This window comes from Ranitomeya variabilis, chromosome 6 (genome assembly GCF_051348905.1).
Source record: "Ranitomeya variabilis isolate aRanVar5 chromosome 6, aRanVar5.hap1, whole genome shotgun sequence".
Taxonomy (NCBI): Eukaryota; Metazoa; Chordata; class Amphibia; order Anura; family Dendrobatidae; genus Ranitomeya; species Ranitomeya variabilis.
In genome coordinates, this window is record NC_135237.1 from 113,657,594 (window position 1) to 113,676,123 (window position 18,530).

An 18,530-nucleotide genomic window follows, 5' to 3' on the forward strand; every position below is an offset into this window, starting at 1 on the left:
CTTCTGTGAAGCACTTGGTGGGTCAAAGTGCTCACCACACATCTAGATAAGTTCCTTAGGGGGTCTACTTTCCAAAATGGTGTCACTTGGGGGTTTCAATGTTTAGACACATTAGTGGCTCTCCAAACGCAACATGGCGTCCCATCTCAATTCCAGCCAATTTTGCATTGAAAAGTCAAATGGCGCTCCTTCCCTTCCGAGCTCTGCCATGCACCCAAGCAGTGGTTTTCCCCCCACATATGGGGTATCCAGGTACTCAGGACAAATTGTACAACAACTTTTGGGGTCCATTTTCTCCTGTTACCCCAACAAATTGGAGCTGAAGTAAATTTTTTGTGAAAACAAATAAAATGTTCATTTTTTTTAAACATTCCCAAAATTCCTGTGAAGCACCTGAAGGGTTAATAAACTTCTTGAATGTGGTTTTGAGCACCTTGAGGGGTGCAGTTTTTAGAATGGTGTCACACTTGGGTATTTTCTATCATATAGACCCCTCAAAATGACTTCAAATGTGATGTGGTCCCTAAAAAAAAATGGTGTTGTAAAAATGAGAAATTGCTGGTCAACTTTTAACCCTTATAACTCCCTAACAAAAAAATGTTGTTTCCAAAATTGTGCTGATGTAAAGTAGACATGTGGGAAATGTTACTTATTAAGTATTTTGTGTGACATATCTCTGTGATTTAAGGGCATAAAAATAAAAAACTGGAAAATTGCGAAATATTTCAAAATTTTCGCCAAATTTCCGTTTTTTTCACAAATAAACGCAGGTAATATCAAAGAAATTTTACCACTATCATGAAGTACCATATGTCTCGAGAAAACAATGTCAGAATCACCGGGATCCGTTGAAGCGTTCCAGAATTAACCTCATAAAGGGACACTGGTCAGAAATTTAAAAATTGGCCCACCCTTCACCCTTGGGGGTTAAGGGGTTAAAGAAGGTAAGTACTTCCTAAAGCGTTTCTAAACTTTCAATAGACTGTGCATAAATCAATAGTCCAGTATATGTTGTCTCTGTATGCTTGATGTTTTAGTTTGTTTTTCCTCTTAGCTCATGTTTGGAGAAATTAGCTGCTCTGATGACTAAGGGTACCGTCACACAGTACCATTTACATCGCTACGACGGCACGATTCGTGACGTCGTAGCATCGTATGATTATCGCTCCAGCGTCGTAGACTGCGGTCACACGTTGCAATCACGGCGCTGGAGCGATGCCGAAGTCCCCGGGTAACCAGGGTAAACATCGGGTTACTAAGCGCAGGGCCGCGCTTAGTAACCCGATGTTTACCCTGGTTACCAGCGTAAACGTAAAAAAAACCAAACAGTACATACTTACATTCCGGTGTCTGTCCCCCGGCGTTCTGCTTCTCTCCACTGTGTAAGCGCCATAGCCGGAAAGCACAGCGGTGACGTCAGACGTCACCGCTGTGCTCGCTTTCCGGCTTGCCGGCGCTCACAGTGCAGAGAAGCTGAGACGCCGGAGGACAGACACCGGAATGTGAGTATGTACTGTTTGTTTTTTTTACGTTTACGCTGGTAACCACGGTAAACATCGGGTTACTAAGCGCGGCCCTGCGCTTAGTTACCCGATGTTTACCCTGGTTACAAGCGAACACATCGCTGGATCGCTGTCACACACAACGATCCAGCGATGTCAGCGGGTGATCAAGCGACGAAAGAAAGTTCCATACGATCTGCTACGACGTACGATTCTCAGCAGGGTCCCTGATCGCTGCTGCATGTCAGACACTGCGATATCGTATGGATATCGCTAGAACGTCACGAATCGTACCGTCGTAGCGATCAAAATGGCACTGTGTGACAGTACCCTTATTTACACTATACTGTACATAGAATATAAAGTGAAAAATGTTTTCTAACATCTCAAATTTCGAATTGCAGTAACAGGATCGATGAGTACATATATATTTGTGTGTGTGTTCTGGAATGTGATTTAGCAAAAGCATGCGCCCTCCCTCCTCCCGTCTCATAGACTGTGAAGAAATATGATGTGAGGCATTTAGTGAGCTGTACTGCTGAGACAAGCCTTGACATTGAAAGTTCAGAGTAAAGCTATTTAACAACACATTTTACAAACTTTATACTTATCTGTCCTATTGATTTATGCAAAGATTGTTTTATTTCTATCCCAAATTATACAGTGCATGATTCCTTATTCTTGCAAGAATTACAATATACCGTATATACTCGAGCATAAGCCGACCCCCCCCCTAATTTTACCACAAAAAAACTGGGAAAACTTAGTGACTCGAGTATAAGCCTAGGGTGGAAAATGCAGCAGCTACCGGTAAATGTCAAAAGTAAAAATAGATACCAATAAAAGTAAAATTACTTGAGACATCAGTAGGTTGTGTTTTTGAATATCCATATTGAATCAGGAGCCCCGTATAATGATCCATAAAGTTAATTATGGCCCGATAAGATGCTCCATATTAAAATATGCCCCATAATAATCCTGCATAAAGGTTAATAATGGCCACATAAGATGCTCCATAGACACATTTGCCCAATATAATGCTGCACAAATGTTGATTATGGCCCCATAAGATGCTCCATAAAGATATTTGCCCCATATAGTGCTGCACAAACCTTGATTATGGCCCCATAAGGTGTTCCATACAGACACTTGCCCCATATAATGCTCCTCAAATGTTAATTATGGCTCCATAAGATGCTCCATAAAGATAGTTGCCCCATATAGTGCTGCACAAATTTTGATTATGGCCCCATAAGATGCTCCATACAGACACTTGCCCCATATAATGCTCCACAAACGTTAATTATGGCCCCATAAGATGCTCCATAAAGATATTTGCCCCATATAGTGCTGCACATACCTTGATTATGGCCCCATAAGATGCTCCATACAGACACTTGCCCTATATAATGCTCCACAAACGTTAATTATGGCCCCATAAGATCCTCCATAAAGATATTTTGCCCCTTATAATCCTGCACAAACGTTGATTATGGCCCCATATTATGCTTCATACAGACACTTGCCCCATAAAGTGCTGCACAAACGATTATGGCCCCATACAGATGCTTGCCCCATATAGTGCTTCACAAACGTTGATTATGGCCCCATACAGACACTTGCCCCATATAGTGCTGCACAAACGTTATGGCCCCATAAGATGCTCCATACAGACACTTGCCCCATTTGCTGTTGCTGCGATAAAAAAAAAAAATCACATTCCTCTCCGTCGCTCAGGCCCCGGGGGCACTTTCAATATTCACCTGACTTTGTTCCGGCGCCGCTCCGTCTTCAGCGTCTTCTGCACTGACGTCTAGGCAGAGTGCGTGCACTTACCACGTCATCGCGCCCTCTGACCTGAGCGTCACTGCAGAAGACGCTGAAGACGGAGCGGCGCCGGAACGGGGAGAAGGTGAATATCGCACAGAGCAGCGCTCCTTCTCCCCGTTATACTCACCTGCTCCTGGCGCAGTGCAGTCCCTTCTTCCTGTATTGAGCGGTCTCCGTTACCTCTCATTACAGTAATAAATATGCGGCTCCACCCCTATGGGAGGTGGAGCCGCATATTCATTACTGTAATGAGCGGTACCATGTGACCGCTCAGTACAGGAAGAAGCTGCAGCATCGGGGAAGCAGTGACCTGCAGAGACCGCGCCAGGAGTAGGTGAGTATAATTAGACAGCTCCCCCTCCCCTGCCGACCCCTGGGTATGACTCGAGTATAAGCCGAGAGGGGGACTTTCAACCCAAAAAAATGGGCTGAAAATCTCGGCTTATACTCGAGTATATACGGTACTTTATTTTTTTTACAGGACAAAATAATTTTTAGAGTGAATTTACATAATTACAAAATGTCTAAGAAGCATCTTATGAAATCAGCTGTATTTGAGCATTTCACAGTGACTCAAGATAATAAACATTTTGAGTGTCAGTTTATAAGGGACCCAGATGAAAACAAATGCTGTGATGCCAAAATCAGTGCATACTCAGGCAGTGGTAAAAATGCTCCTTCAAGAGCTTGCAATCTAAAAAGACATTTACAACGCTGCCACCCAGAAGTTTACAAAGCTGTGACTGAAAAAGATCACAGCAGCACCAATAAACCAGAGACCAGCACTTCCCGCCAGGCAAAGGAGGAGGAAAGTTCTGCAAGATTATGAACTCAAAAAAGAACAGGTTCTTGCTATTGTAACTGATAATGCTTCAAACATGATAAGTACAATTAAACTGATGAATGAGAATAATGAAGGTGAACAGCAGCTAGAACAACATTTCACATTCAGTATGTTGGAGATGGAAGGCCACAGTCCTGTTCGCATAACGGAGGAACAAACAGATATTACTACAGAAGAACAGCAAAATTATTCTTTACAATTAGATGATCTTGTTGAAACTGCTCCACATCTTTTTCCTATTCATCACATGTGCTGTGTTGTGCACACGCTGCAGCTGGCATTAAGAGATAGTCTGCAAGAGGGACATGCTGGAACTCTGATTAGCAAAGTGAGGAAATTGGCTATTGCTGCCAGAACCCCCAAAATGTATTCCATCTTGAAGAGATGTGCTGGAAAAGGGGCAATAGTGGATCAAGCCACTCGGTGGGGCAGCATCTATTTAATGATTGAGCGATTGCTTGAGCTGAAACCCTTCCTTGTAGATATGGCCAACCCTCAGGTAACACTACATGAAGGTCAATGGACACAGGTGGCTGAATTGAAGGAATTGCTTCATCACCCATTTACAATGACTAAAAAGTTACAAGCTGAAGATTTACCTCGTGGCATTTTTATAAAGGAGTGGAAGAACTTGTTGTTTTGCCCGCCCCCAAGAGGAAGTTTAATCGCATATGGCATTGCTGCTTCAATGAAACGGAGAGAGACACTGCTATTAGAAAATAAAATTCTTATGATTATATGGAACCCGAGTCATTGTATATTGCTGGATGATCAACAGCTTACTAAAGAAAAAGAAGCTTTGATTGAGGTAGCTAGCAATTAGGATGAGTGGGCTACAAGACGGTCAAGAGCAAGAGGACTCGGGTCCTGCCAGTGCTGGCGCTGCCTTTCCTTCATCCTCATCAGATGAGGAGTTTGATTTTGACAAGTATTTGGGCGACATGGAGCAGGCAAAACATTACTGCAGTGAAAAAGATTCCACTCTCATAGAAAACAGATTGACCATATTTCAGCAAAATATTTTACTTGCTCTCAAAGAAGTAGAAGAGTTCAATCGCTCATCAAAACTGACATGAGGCATCAAAAATTGCATGAGGCAATACCGCAACAGAGTCTGGTGACGCATACACCTGTGGTAGTTAGAACGGCTTCACCGTCCTATTAGCAGTTTTGGCTGTCTTTGCTCTGTGCTGCAAGGGTTAAACTGCTTAGTTGGACTCATGGAGTTCTCCATCTTGGGTGGTATCAGCTGTTCTGAATTCCTCACTCCCAGCAGACATAAGAACCCTTCATGCTTCTGACCTTGCCAGTGATACTTCATTCTGCCTGGTTTGTTGTTGGAGGAGTAGTTTGTGTTTGTAGTAGGTCTTTGGAGAGTTGTTCTGGAGATTACTGCGTTGAGTTGGTTTGAATGCTTATTCCTATCCTCATCTATTTGGAACTCAGGCTAAAATAGGAACATAGCAAGGTACATGACTCTGGCGTTTCCCCCTTCCTGGGGTAATCTGTCGGATAGGGATAGACTAGATTGCCCCCTGGTTTGAGGGATCAGGTGAGCGCCAGCAATCCCTAGTCACTGCATGACAGTAGCATATTTATATGTTTTAGAACCAGGAAGGATTTGTGTAGTTATTCACGCTGCTGAATATTGAAGACGCCAATTTCAGAGAATTAATTGGACATATGGTTATATTTGAAGCGTTTCGAAGTGTTAACACTTCTTCCTCAGTAAAAACCCTATGGTATTTCCTGAGGAATAATTGTATTATACTTTGAAACGCTTCGAATAAAACCATATGTCCAATTAGTTTTCTGAAATCGCAGCACAAACACGTGTGAATATAGCCTAACACCTGTTGTATGCTTTGGAGACATTCCTGGATTGGGCATTCAAATACTGATAAAATAATATTCACATGTCAGTGAAGCATTAGTCTCAGAATTATTCATCCCCTTCATGACAAGTGACTTTAGTGATTAGTATAGCATCCTTTTGACTGTTATGAGCTGCTGCTGATCTGCGGAATCTTAGCCCATTCCTCATGGGCAATGGCCTCCAGTTCACTAATTTTCTTGGATTTATGTACAGCAATTGCCTTCAGATCTCACCAAAGATTTTCAATGAAGTTCAAGCCAGGCAACTGCCAGCTACATGGCTCACAACCTGCTTCCAACAGAACTTTACAAGCACTCCTCTGAATCTGGCTGGGATAGCTGGAGATCTACTGTAAGCTCCTTGTGAAGAAGCCAGATTGTATCTTAATTACCCAGACAGCTACGTTTTTGCAAACCAATAAGAACTGGATTTTCATCTGTATATTGGCTTGTGCATTTAAGTGTTTGTCTGGTGGTTCAAGAGGACAGACTTGCAGACTGATACCATTTAACATACAGTGTAAAGGTACCTTCACACTAAGCGACGCTGCAGCGATACAGACAACGATGCCAATCGCTGCAGCGTCGCTGTTTAGTCGTTGTGTGGTCGCTGGAGAGCTGTCACACAGACGGCTCTCCAGCGACCAACGATGCCGAAGTCCCCTGGTAACCAGGGTAAACATCGGGTTACTAAGCGCAGGGCAGCGCTTAGTAACCCGATGTTTACCCTGGTTACCATTGTAAAAGTAAAAAAAAAACCACATACTCACATTCCGGTGCCCGGCGTCCGCTTCCCTGCACTCCTCCTGCATCCTGTGTCAGCGCCGAACATCTCCGGCATCTCCCACAGAGCAGAGCCGTGACGTCACCGCTCTGCTTTACGGCCGGCACTTACACAGGATGCAGGAGGAGTGCAGGGAAGCGGACGCCGGGCACCGGAATGTGAGTATGTGTTTTTTTTTTTTTACTTTTACAATGGTAACCAGGGTAAACATCGGGTTACTAAGCGCGGCCCTGCGCTTAGTAACCCGATGTTTACCCTGGTTACCAGTGAAGACATCGCTGGATCGGTGTCACACACACCGAGTCAGCAATGTCAGCGGGATATCCAGCGACGAAATAAAGTTCTGGACTTTCAGCAACGACCAGCGATCTCACAGCGGGATCCTGATCGCTGCTGCGTGTCAAACACAACGATATCGCTATCCAGGACGCTGCAACGTCACGGATCGCTGTCGTTATCGTTGTAAAGTCGCTTAGTGTGAAGGTACCTTAAGTCTGTAGTGGTGACTGTACATTGAGTGTGTTGAGCTTTGTTTGTTGATGTGTGCTTATATGCTAATATACTTAATCCCATCACCATTGTTTACCTTTTCTTGATGTTGGACTGAAAGACCCTGGGTGGTTCTAAAGGTACCTTCACACTAAACGACTTTGCAAAGAGAACGACAACGATCCGTGACGTTGCTGCGTCCTGGATAGCGATATCGTTGTGTTTGACACGCAGCAGCGATCTGGATCCCGCTGTGATATCGCTGGTCGTTGCTGAAAGTCCAGAACTTTATTTGGTCGTCAGATCGGTGTGTATCGTTGTGTTTGACAGCAAAAGCAACGATGCCAGCAATGTTTTACAATGGTAACCAGGGTAAATATCGGGTTACTAAGCGCAGGGCCGCGCTTAGTAACCCTATATTTACCCTGGTTACCATTGTAAAAGTAAAAAAAAAAACACTACATACTCACCCTCTGATGTCTGTCACATCCCCCGGCGTCCGCGCTGCTGCTCAGAGCTTCCTGCACTGACTGTGTCAGTGCCGGCCGTAAAGCAAAGCACAGCGGTGACGTCACCGCTGTGCTTTAGGGCCGGCGCTTACACAGTGCAGGGAAGCTGAAGGCGAGGGACGCGACAGACACGGCAATGTAAGTATGTAATGTTTGTTTTTTTTTACATTTACACTGGTAACCAGGGTAAACATCGGGTTACTAAGCGCGGCCCTGCGCTTAGTAACCCGATGTTTACCCTGGTTACCCGGGGACTTCGGCATCGTTGGTCGCTGGAGAGCTGTCTGTGTGACAGCTCTCCAGCGACCACACAGCGACGCTGCAGCGATCGGCATAGTTGTCGATATCGCTGCAGCGTCGCTTAATGTGACGGTACCTTGAGGGTAGCTTACATGCCTTGGGTATAAAGAGACTGAAGTAACACAGAGCTAGGAGCCAGATTTCTGAAAACCACCCAAGAGACAAGAGAAAGGACTGCAGCCAATTCATCATGGCACCATCACAAGGGACACTGATCTAGGATTCTATAGGATACAACCTAGGGGTTTTCGACTCCGGTTGGAAGGACACAGATCTGATCCAGTGACCATCTCTGAACCATGGATATGTTTGGAGAAAGCCAGGTATGGGACCCGCTGGTCGCCTGGTTCCATGGAGATGGTCAGATAAGCCAGGTGGTGGCTCTCGTGTCAACTGGCTTTGGACCTTGTCTGGACTCTATGGACAGTTCTTGGTCATCTCCCTATGCTTGTCGTTACCCCTTCTCTGTGCGTTCATCCACAGATGGAGTAGCGACCCTGGGAGCTCTGACATCATGTCAACTGGCTTTGGGCCTTGTATGGACTCTATGGACAGTTCTTGGTCATCTCCCTATGCTTGTCGTTACCCCTTCTCTGTGCGTTCATCCACAGATGGAGTAGCGACCCTGGGAGCTCTGACATCGTGTCAACTGGCTTTGGACCTTGTATGGACTCTATGGACAGTTCTTGGTCATCTCCCTTATGCTTGTCGTTACCCCTTCTCTGTGCGTTCATCCACAGATGGAGTAGCGACCCTGGGAGCTCTGACATCGTGTCATGCTGGAAATACGTGGAGATGCAGTGATATTTTATATGTGCCCATGTACCCATACAATTCCAGGCATGTTGGGAATGTTCTGTTTGCTATTGTGTGCTGTGGTTCAATAAAGTATTGCCACCCTGTTTTACCTTAACCCTGTGTTGTCTGTGTAGTGTATTGCCCACTGGGAGATAGAGCAGGCATTCAGCGGTGTGAGCCGTGGTCCATGCAGTCTTGCTAAAGACAGCCGGGCCAGCGGACGAGAGCACCCACTGACCCTGCGTCTCCGTAACACTCCTGCTCCTGGCAAGCTTTAGTGTTAGGCCAGGGTCACATTTGCGAGAAACTCGTGCATCAATACCCGGCACTGCCGCCGGCACTCAGGAGTGGAGCGTTCAGCTGCATAGAAATACATGCAGCCGCACACACCGGTCCCAAGTGCCGACAGCAGTGCCGGGTATTGATGCACGAGTTTCTCGCATTGCACTCACAAGTGTGACCCCAGCCTTACTGTGCTTGTCTGTTGATGCAGAGGCAAAGCTGCCTCATATAGTAATGTCAGAGAGCCCACAGTTCAGGCCAGCGGTGCAACGATGCTGCAGATCAGAGCTGTCAATCAAGTAGAAGCGCACCTCTCCCCAGGAAAGAGGGAGGCAGCAAAATGGTACTCTCCTGCTTGATATGATGACTTGAGACAACTCTTTTAACTGGCTACAGCAGAAGAAAGAGAAGGCTTTAGAGTGAAGTCTTCTGATCCTAGTCATTAAAACACTATATGGAGACTCAAGCACAGACGATACAGATCTGGTATATCTGTGCCCAGAATGAAGACTACTTTACAACATGAAATAATGAAAGTCCTCATTCCCAACAACAGCAGAACACTGCAGGCCATCATTGATGAAAAGAGAAGCAAAGCACAGTATTAACTAGCAGTATGCAAAATTTTGAACTTGAGCATTTTATTCCTTCCATTTTGTTGTTGGGTTGTGTAGAGGACTTTATTCAATTTAACTGAGCACCTCTTCCAGTTGGTGCTACCCCTCTGATTCTGGAACAGTTCTGTTTTACTTCTCTGCCCCTCTGTTCCAAAGTCATGCCCTATCCCAGAAATAAAGGGTGTTTTCCTTTTTCTCCTCTTACACTGGTTGATCAAAACACAGCTGTGCCCACCGAGAAGTCCTGTGGTACATGCCCATCTGGTTGAAGGGAAAACTTGCACTGTTATCACTGGAGGGAATCACGTTGGAATGGAGGGGCACAGAAGAAAAAGTGACCCTGTTCCAGAATCAGAGAGGTAACACCGAATGGAGGATATCCTCTAAACTAAAAAATTCAGTGAAGGGTCATTTTTAATGTTTGTGCTAATATATGATGCATATTTATGTTTTTTAAGGTACATTAATAGTAATTATAGCACTCATGTTTTCTTGCCAGCTCTGTCAGGGGTGTGTAAACTTAGGTCACAACTGTTTCAATCTTTCAGATGCAAAAATTCCATATTCTCTGATCCTCTTTTGCCTTCCCTTCACATAAGGTTAGCTTCCATTTCCGCAATCCTTATTGTCATTGAGGCCCTACAAGGAGGCCGTGCAGTGGATGTTCTGCACTTACTATACAGTAGTAGCCTGTCATGCGTGTTTTATCGAGGCCTGCTTATAAAGTATCACTATGACACTGGCTCCGTAATCTAATTCTAAGTACAATTTTGATGGTTTTTGTATCGGTTTGAGATCCGGCTTATCTCAGTCCGTTCCCTTTCCATTCCCTCAATTCTCGTTATTTTAATTGCAGCTGATTTTCCAAGACGTAATATCCTTTCCTATTTCATTTACTTTCAGTTATATTTACTTTTCCAGCTTCCCATGGCTCAGTTTTCATTTCAGAAAATCACGCTACCCCCTTTCGATTTAATTATGAAGCTGCAGGGTTTCAGGCAGTGGAGACAATGTGGTTTTAGCTAATGAATTTGCCCAGTTCCTCTGACAATGGTTTTAAGCTTAAAACCATGCGCTCTTAAAAAATGTGTTTTGGTATTTCTTTTGGAGGTTTTATGTGAACATAGGCATCTTTCTCTGGCAAGGGTTTAATTTAAGAGCCTCAATTAGAAGATGGTAATTAGTGATGTTATTTTTGTGAGAGATTGCAAAATTTTGATTTCCTGGGTCGGGTCTGTGTACTTCTCAGTAACCCAAACTTCAAAGATTCCTTAAAATAGTCCTGGCTGGTCATCTGTCAGTCGCACTGGATGGAGAAGCACATAGCTAATGAGAACCATGCCCGAATGTGGTTTTTAAGACAACAGGATATGGTAGGGCTGCACATACTGACCATCAGTTTGCTGATTACAGCTCATTTTTAGGCACCTTGCTATAGGTAGTTATGAAAGCTCTAATTTCTACTAATAAAATGAATCCTGTAGAGGTGTTACCGATTCCTATACAGTAATGTACCTCCTCCCCCTCTATTGATAACACTGGTCAACGCAATTTTTCTGGCAAAAGGTTTTAAAACATATTTTAAGTCAATTTTGGCTGCTGATTACGAATATGAACTCAGTTTTTGGCTATCACATCAGGATTTCGAGATATTTTCAATTTTTGATGAAAATTACTCCTAATGTTTTATGATAAAAACACATGATTTTCGGTACTACATTTTGTATATTTTTAATCAAGGAATAGCAAAGATTACAAAGTCTATGTACAGCAAATCAAATATACTTACAGAATTAAACTACAAAATATAAAAACACATATATATGGCACACAGATGAATGGCAAATGGCAGTTATTTGAACATTCTTTTCTTGGCTGATCTGTGATGTACAGCTTCTGGGTTGTCTCTCATCAAGCTCCAGCAATAGTCAGCCATCATATGTGAGTCCCACCGGCCTTGATACCGTTCTTCCATTGTTTTAATGTCCTGATGAAAACACTCCCCTTGTTCCTTGCTCACATCCCCTAGGTTCTCTGGAAAAAAGTCCAAATGGCTGTGTAAATAGTGAATCTTGATACTCATTCTACATTCAAGATTTCGCAGACTCATTAGTAGCTCTTCTACAATCTCTTCATAGTTGTCCGCTTTCTTATTCCCTAGAAAATTCTGCACCACATTACAAAATGCATTCCAAGCTCTTTCTTCTGTCTCATTCATTGATGTGATAAAATTTGGGTCTCTCATAAGTGTTCTTATTTGAGGTCCATCAAATATTCCAGCCCTTTTCTTCTCTTCACTAAGACCAGGAAAAGTTGAACATATATAGTTAAAGCATTCTCCACTGTGATTGAGAGCTTTGACGAACTGCTTCATCAATCCAAGTTTTATATGTAAGGGAGGAAAGACAATGTCCTTCCTATCCACTAGAGGATCATGGATGACATTCTTATCGGCAGATGCCAAACTCTGTCGCTGAGGCCATTCAATTTTCACCCAATGCTCTGCTGTAGCTCTATTGTCCTAGTAACACAGAAAACAAGGGTGTTATTATAACAAATGGTAATTATGCATGTTCAAAGAAAACAAAGATATTCTCACATTTATTGGGAGACTAAATGAAAACTAAATTTACCTTAGTGAACCGTATAAACCGGCATTTTCATACAGTACTTATATTTATCATGGAATTCATGAAAATGAGCTATATACCTATAGCGCAAAAACGTGATGTGATAGAGAAATTATAAGATCAGATTTGAATTCAGCACCCTCAAATTAGTCTAAAACTGTTCTTAAAGTCCATACCAGAAATTTTATTTTTTTTGTAGACCAGTGTAATCATAAGACTCTATAGGAAATGTCTCTCTGATTTCCCAGCACAGGTACTGTGCTCTTTTATCTGCTCCTCCTGGAAATATAAGATGTAGCAGCCTGTCTGCACATTCCCCCCCCATCACCAATATACTGGAGCAGCATGATATTTAGGATTTTACACCAAAAAGCCATGAGCAAAATTGCTCCCCTTAATGCTGTGGTTTAGGATCGTCTAGATCCAGGGGAAGGAGGACTTAAAGGGGTTGTCCACTACTTTCAGTTAACCCCCCAATGTATCCCTCCGAGGCCCCTAATGAATTTTATAAATACCTTCTGTTGCCGCTTTCGCCTGTGAGCGGCGCTATGGCGGCGGCTGAGTCCAGGTCACGTGACGCCCAGGCTGCAGCCACCGATAATTTCCGCAGATGTCGCGTCAGTTTCCAGACTCTGGTGGCGTTCGTTGTGGCTGCCGGTGCCGTGGCGGCGTTCGTTGCGGCGGCCGGTGCGGCGGCCGGTGCCGTGGAGGCGGCCGGTGCGTCTGCCGGTGCCGTGCCGGCGGCCGGTGCGGTGGTGGTGGCCTGTGCGACGGCGGGGGTCTGCGCGGTGAAACCGAAGGTGCTGGAGTGTGACTGCGGTGGTGGTGGCGTCGTCGTCTCTGTGTGCAGGCATCGTCCGATGGGACTACAAGTCCCATTGGACGATGCCTGCTACAGTGACACATTAGCCAATGATGGGACAGTAGTAGTCCCATCATCCGGCTAATGTGTTGAATGTAAAAAAAAAACCAAATACACATACATACATACAACATACATACATAGAACACACATACAGGACATGCGATGACATGCACCATGCGGCGCCATGTGACGACATGCACCATGCGACAACATGCAGCATGCGAAATGTGACATGCAGCATGCGACATGTGGCAACATGCGGCGCCATGCGACAACATGCGCCATGCGACGACATGAGACAATATGCGGCACCTTGCGACGAAATGTGCCATGCGACAAAATGTGCCATGCGACGAAATGCGACATGTGACATCATGCGACATGTGACATGCACCATGCGACATGCTACATGTGACAACATGCGACAACATGCAGCATGCGACATACGACGACATGCAGCATGCATGTGGCAACATGCGTCATGCAGCGACATGCGACATGCAACGACATGCAGCATGCGTCAACATGCGCCATGCGACGACATGCCCCATGCAACGACATGCGCCATGCAGCATGCAACATGTGACAACATGCGCCATGCGACGAAATGCGACATGTGGCGACATGCAGCATACAACATGCGACGACATGCAGCATGCAACATGAGACAACATGCGACGACATGCGCCATGCGACGACATGTGCCATGCGACGACATGCACCATGTGACGAAATGCGCCATGCGACGAAATGCGACATGCGACATGTGACATCACGCGGCATGCGGCATGCAACATGCGGCATGCAACATGTGACATGCACCATGCGACATGCTACATGCTACATGCGACGACATGCAGCATGCGACGACATTCAGCATGCGACATGTGACAACATGCGACGACATGCGCCATGCAACGACATGCAACATGCAACATGTGATAACATGCGACGACATGCAGCATGTGACCTCATGCGACATGCACCATGCGACATGTGACGGCATGCGACGACATGCACCATGCGATGACATGCGGCATGCGACATGTGACATCATGCGACATGCCACATACAGTACATACATACAGTACATACATACAACATACATATAGACATACAGTACATGTAACATAGAGTACATACTCACCATCACTTGTCACTTTGTTCCCTGAAGCCAGTGTCATCTGTAAAAAATATTAAAATAATAAACAAACACTATACTCCCTGATCCGCAGAAATCCAATTAAAACGAGTGTCCCTCGACGATATCCCATGGAGAGCAGGAGCATCAGCTGATGCGACTGCTCTCCAGGGTCTCTAGGAACACAATGAGGGGAGGAAGGTATCCTTCCACAATGTATTCCCCACAATGTATTCCCCACAATGTATTCCTACGCCCCTGTGAAAAAATAGTCCCTAGTCTCACTTTATGGCATTGCTGTGTGAGAAAGTTCCCATGCAGCTTTTTGCCATAAAGTGAGACCAGTGAACTATAGTAACCTCAGTGATACACTGCAGGAGCCATTGTCTCCTGTCAGTGTGTCACTGAAGGTCCTATAGAGCAGTGACATCACCCGATGTCACTGTTCTATAGGGGAGATCGTCGTTGGACACTCGTTATTAATTGGACTACGGCGGACAGGTAGTATACGGTTTATTATTTTACGTTTTTTGCAGGCGCTGAAGTATGGTAAGTATGGTTAAATGAAGAATAATAAAATACTTTTTCCCTAATGTGTGTTTTATTAACCCTTTATTACTATTGGATTAATAACGGATAGGTGTCTTATTGATGCCACTCCGTTATTAACCCGGCTTAATGTCACCTTACAATAGCAAGGTGACATTAACCCCTTATTACCCCATATCCCACCGCTACACGGGAGTGGGAAGAGAGGGGCTAAGTGCCGGAATTGGCGCATCTTACAGATGCGCCATTTCTGGGGCGGCTGCGGACTGGTATTTGTAGCCGGGGGGGGGGGGGACCAATATCCATGGCCCCTCTCTAGGCTATGAATATCAGCCCACAGCTGTCTGCGTAGCCTTTCTGGCTATAAAATATAGGGGGACCCCACGTCATTTTTTGGGGGGGATCCCCCTATTTTAAAAGCCAGTAAAGGCTACGCAGACAGCTGCGGGCTGATATTCATAGCAGGCCACAAATATTGGCCGTCGGCTTTCCCCCTCTGGCGCAGAAAATTTCACGGGAGCCCAGGCAATTTATTTATTTTTTTTAACTGAAACATATTGTTCATTAACTCCTTTCTGCCAGCTGACGGAATAGTACGTCAGCTGGCAGTATCCCCTGCTTTGAGGTGGGCTTCGCGGTGAGCCCACTTCAAAGCCGCAACATGTCAGCTGTTTTCAATACAAAAAAAAAATGTACATGATCGCTAAACGGCATAGCGAGAAAAAAAAATCAAAAGACAAAATTACGTTTTTTTGGTCGCCGCGACACTGCATTAAAATGCAATAATGGGCGATCAAAAGAACGTATCTGCACAAAAGTGGTATCATTAAAAACGTCAGCTCGGCGCGCAAAAAATTAGCCCTCACCCGACCCGATATCTCAGAACATATAGACGCTACGGGTATCGGAAAATGGCGCAATTATTTTATTTCTTTTTGGCAAACTTTGGAATTTTTTTTCACCACTTAGATAAAAAATAACCTAGACGTGTTTGGTGTCTATGAACTCGTGATGACCTGGAGAATCATAATGGCAGGTCAGTTTTAGGCTGTGTGCACACGTTGCAGATTTGGGTGCAGAATTTTCTGCACAAAATCTGCATCTCCTTGCAGAAAACGCCGCTGTCTTTTGGATGCATTTTTTTCACGTTTTTTGCGCCCTTTTGATGCGGGTTTTTTGTGTGGTTTTGATGCAGTTCTTGGTGCAGCTTTTGTTGCGGTTTTTGCGTGTTTTTTGTGCGTTTTTGTATGCGTTTTTGGAAGCTAAATAAAGATGTATTATTGAACAAAAAAAAAGATTTCTGATGTCATTATTGTCCAACCCACACTCAATTACACACAGATAGATAGACATATAGATGATAGATGAAATGGATAGACAGATCTACATATAGATAGATCTATAGATGCATACATCTACCTATTCCTATATCTATCTATAGATATATCTGGATAGATATATCTATTGAAAGATGTATGGATAGTGTAGGGTGCGTGTCCACTGTCCGGATTACATCCGACTTAGCTGCAGATTGGATGCTGCGTACTTGTAGTCCCATCGGATGATGCCTGCACACACACCCCAAAAGACCCGCACACACCTGAACAGTCCCGCACAGCGCCGCACACATACAAACAGTCCCGCACACATCCGAACAGCCCGCAGACCCCGTCCGCACACACATACATGCACACAGTCACCATCCACACACTTCCCTCCTCCCAAACTGCAGCTTTCTCGCACCCACATCCGCATCTAAACTGCAGATCTTTTTTACATCTGCGGTTTTGCTGCGGATGTGCCCGACTCAATGAAAGTCTAAGGGTGCAGAAACGCTGCAGTTCGGCACAAAAGAAGTGACATGCTCCGGAAAAAAAAAGCTGCGTTTTGGTGCTGCTTTATCCGCAGCATGTGCACAACAAGTCTGCGGCTCCCATAGGCTTACAATGGTTGTGCACTACACTGCGGATTTGATGCAATTGTGTGCGGCAAAAAATGCTGCGGATCTGCAATCAAATCCGCAACGTGTGCACACAGCCTTAGCATTTAGTGAACGTAGCAAAAAAGCCAAGCAAAAAACAAGTGTGGGATTGCACTTTTTTTGCAATTTCATCACACTTTGACTTTTTTTCACATTTTCTCTTACACAGCATGGTAAAACCAATGATGTCGTTCAAAAGTAGAACTTGTCCCGCCGAAGATAAGCCCTCACATGGCCATATTGACGGAAAAATTATGGCTCTGGAAAGAAGGGGAGTGATAAACGAAAAAAAGCTCCAGGAGTGAAGGGGTTTAGAAACATGGATATGGACATATCTATGGAAATAGATATATCTGTATGTATCTATCTATCCATCCCATATCTATCTATCTATCTATTTATCCATCCATCCCATATCTATCTATCTATCTATCCCATATCTATCCATCTATCTTATCTATCTATTTGTTATATATCTATCTATCTTATCTGTCTATTTGTTATCTATCTATCTATCTATCTATCTATCTATCTATCTATCTATCTATCTATCTCTCTATCCATCTATCCCTGTGTAATGGAGTGTGGGTTGGACAAATGTAAAAGAGGAGGTTGGACAGAAATGACATCACAAATCTTTTTGAAGATAGAGGAGGGAGAGGAGGGAGGGGTTGGGGTGTGTTTTGGAGTGGGTGTGCCAGGTGCAGAGTTACAGGCGAGTGCAATGCATCATGGAACTTGTAGTATTAGAGCACAGTAAGTCAGGAGAAAGGAAGTTGTCGATTAACCCCATGAGACCTGGATCCAGCACTGAAGATGTGCTGCTACAGAATGATAAAAGGTAATATTGCTAAAATAAAGACAGTGGATGTTTTCAGTGGCACATAATAGCAAGATTTATGAAAAAAAAAATGTTTATTGTAGTGGACAACTTCTTTAAGAGTGAACTCAAACCTAAACCTCTGTGTAGTATAGTGGGTAAAAGGTTTTTTTTTCCCCCTAATGGGAACCTGCTGTCACGCTGAATGTACATCCTGATCTGTGGACAACATGGTATAGAGAAAGATCAGATGAGCAGAATGATCTCTAGGTTTATTGGAAAAGATTCCGTATAAGATCTCATGTAGATGTCTCTGCAAAACAGTCTGAACTAGGACCGCAATATATGGACTGGCCACGGGTCTCCCAGCCAGAGCGGGACAACCTCCTAGAAATACATGAAGCTGTTACCTTTCGGTCGGGAGACTCACGGCCATTCCCTGCATTGCGGTCCGTATTCAGACTGTGATCTACGGATTTGTGCATGAGTCCTAACTTGTACTTTATCAATAGAAATCTCTGGAGTTTGTAAGCATCGGAGTCCAGTGAGCAGTCCTACTAGTGTCTCACAGCTATCTCTGCATGCACAATCCTAGAGGGAAGACTGTCAATCACCGAATAAGACTGCCCACTTGACTCATGCTTAAAACACCAGAGATTTAAATTAATAAAATGCAATTTTTACTGCAATTTTTCTCACAAAAATGTATATCAA

At 44.3% G+C, this 18,530-nt stretch overlaps 1 protein-coding gene across 7 annotated transcripts in view; it reads left to right on the plus strand.

The window, feature by feature from the left end:
* The window catches only part of RARB (retinoic acid receptor beta), a 1,117,211-nt gene that overhangs the window by 19,282 nt on the left and 1,079,399 nt on the right, over window positions 1–18,530 (plus strand). The window contains exon 2 of one of the 7 annotated variants that reach the window (XM_077268925.1): window positions 771–944. The exons of the other annotated variants lie outside the window; for them this stretch is intronic. The gene's annotated coding sequence lies outside the window, so the exon portion shown is untranslated. The remainder of the gene's footprint in view (window positions 1–770; window positions 945–18,530) is intronic. 7 annotated transcript variants of the gene reach the window in all.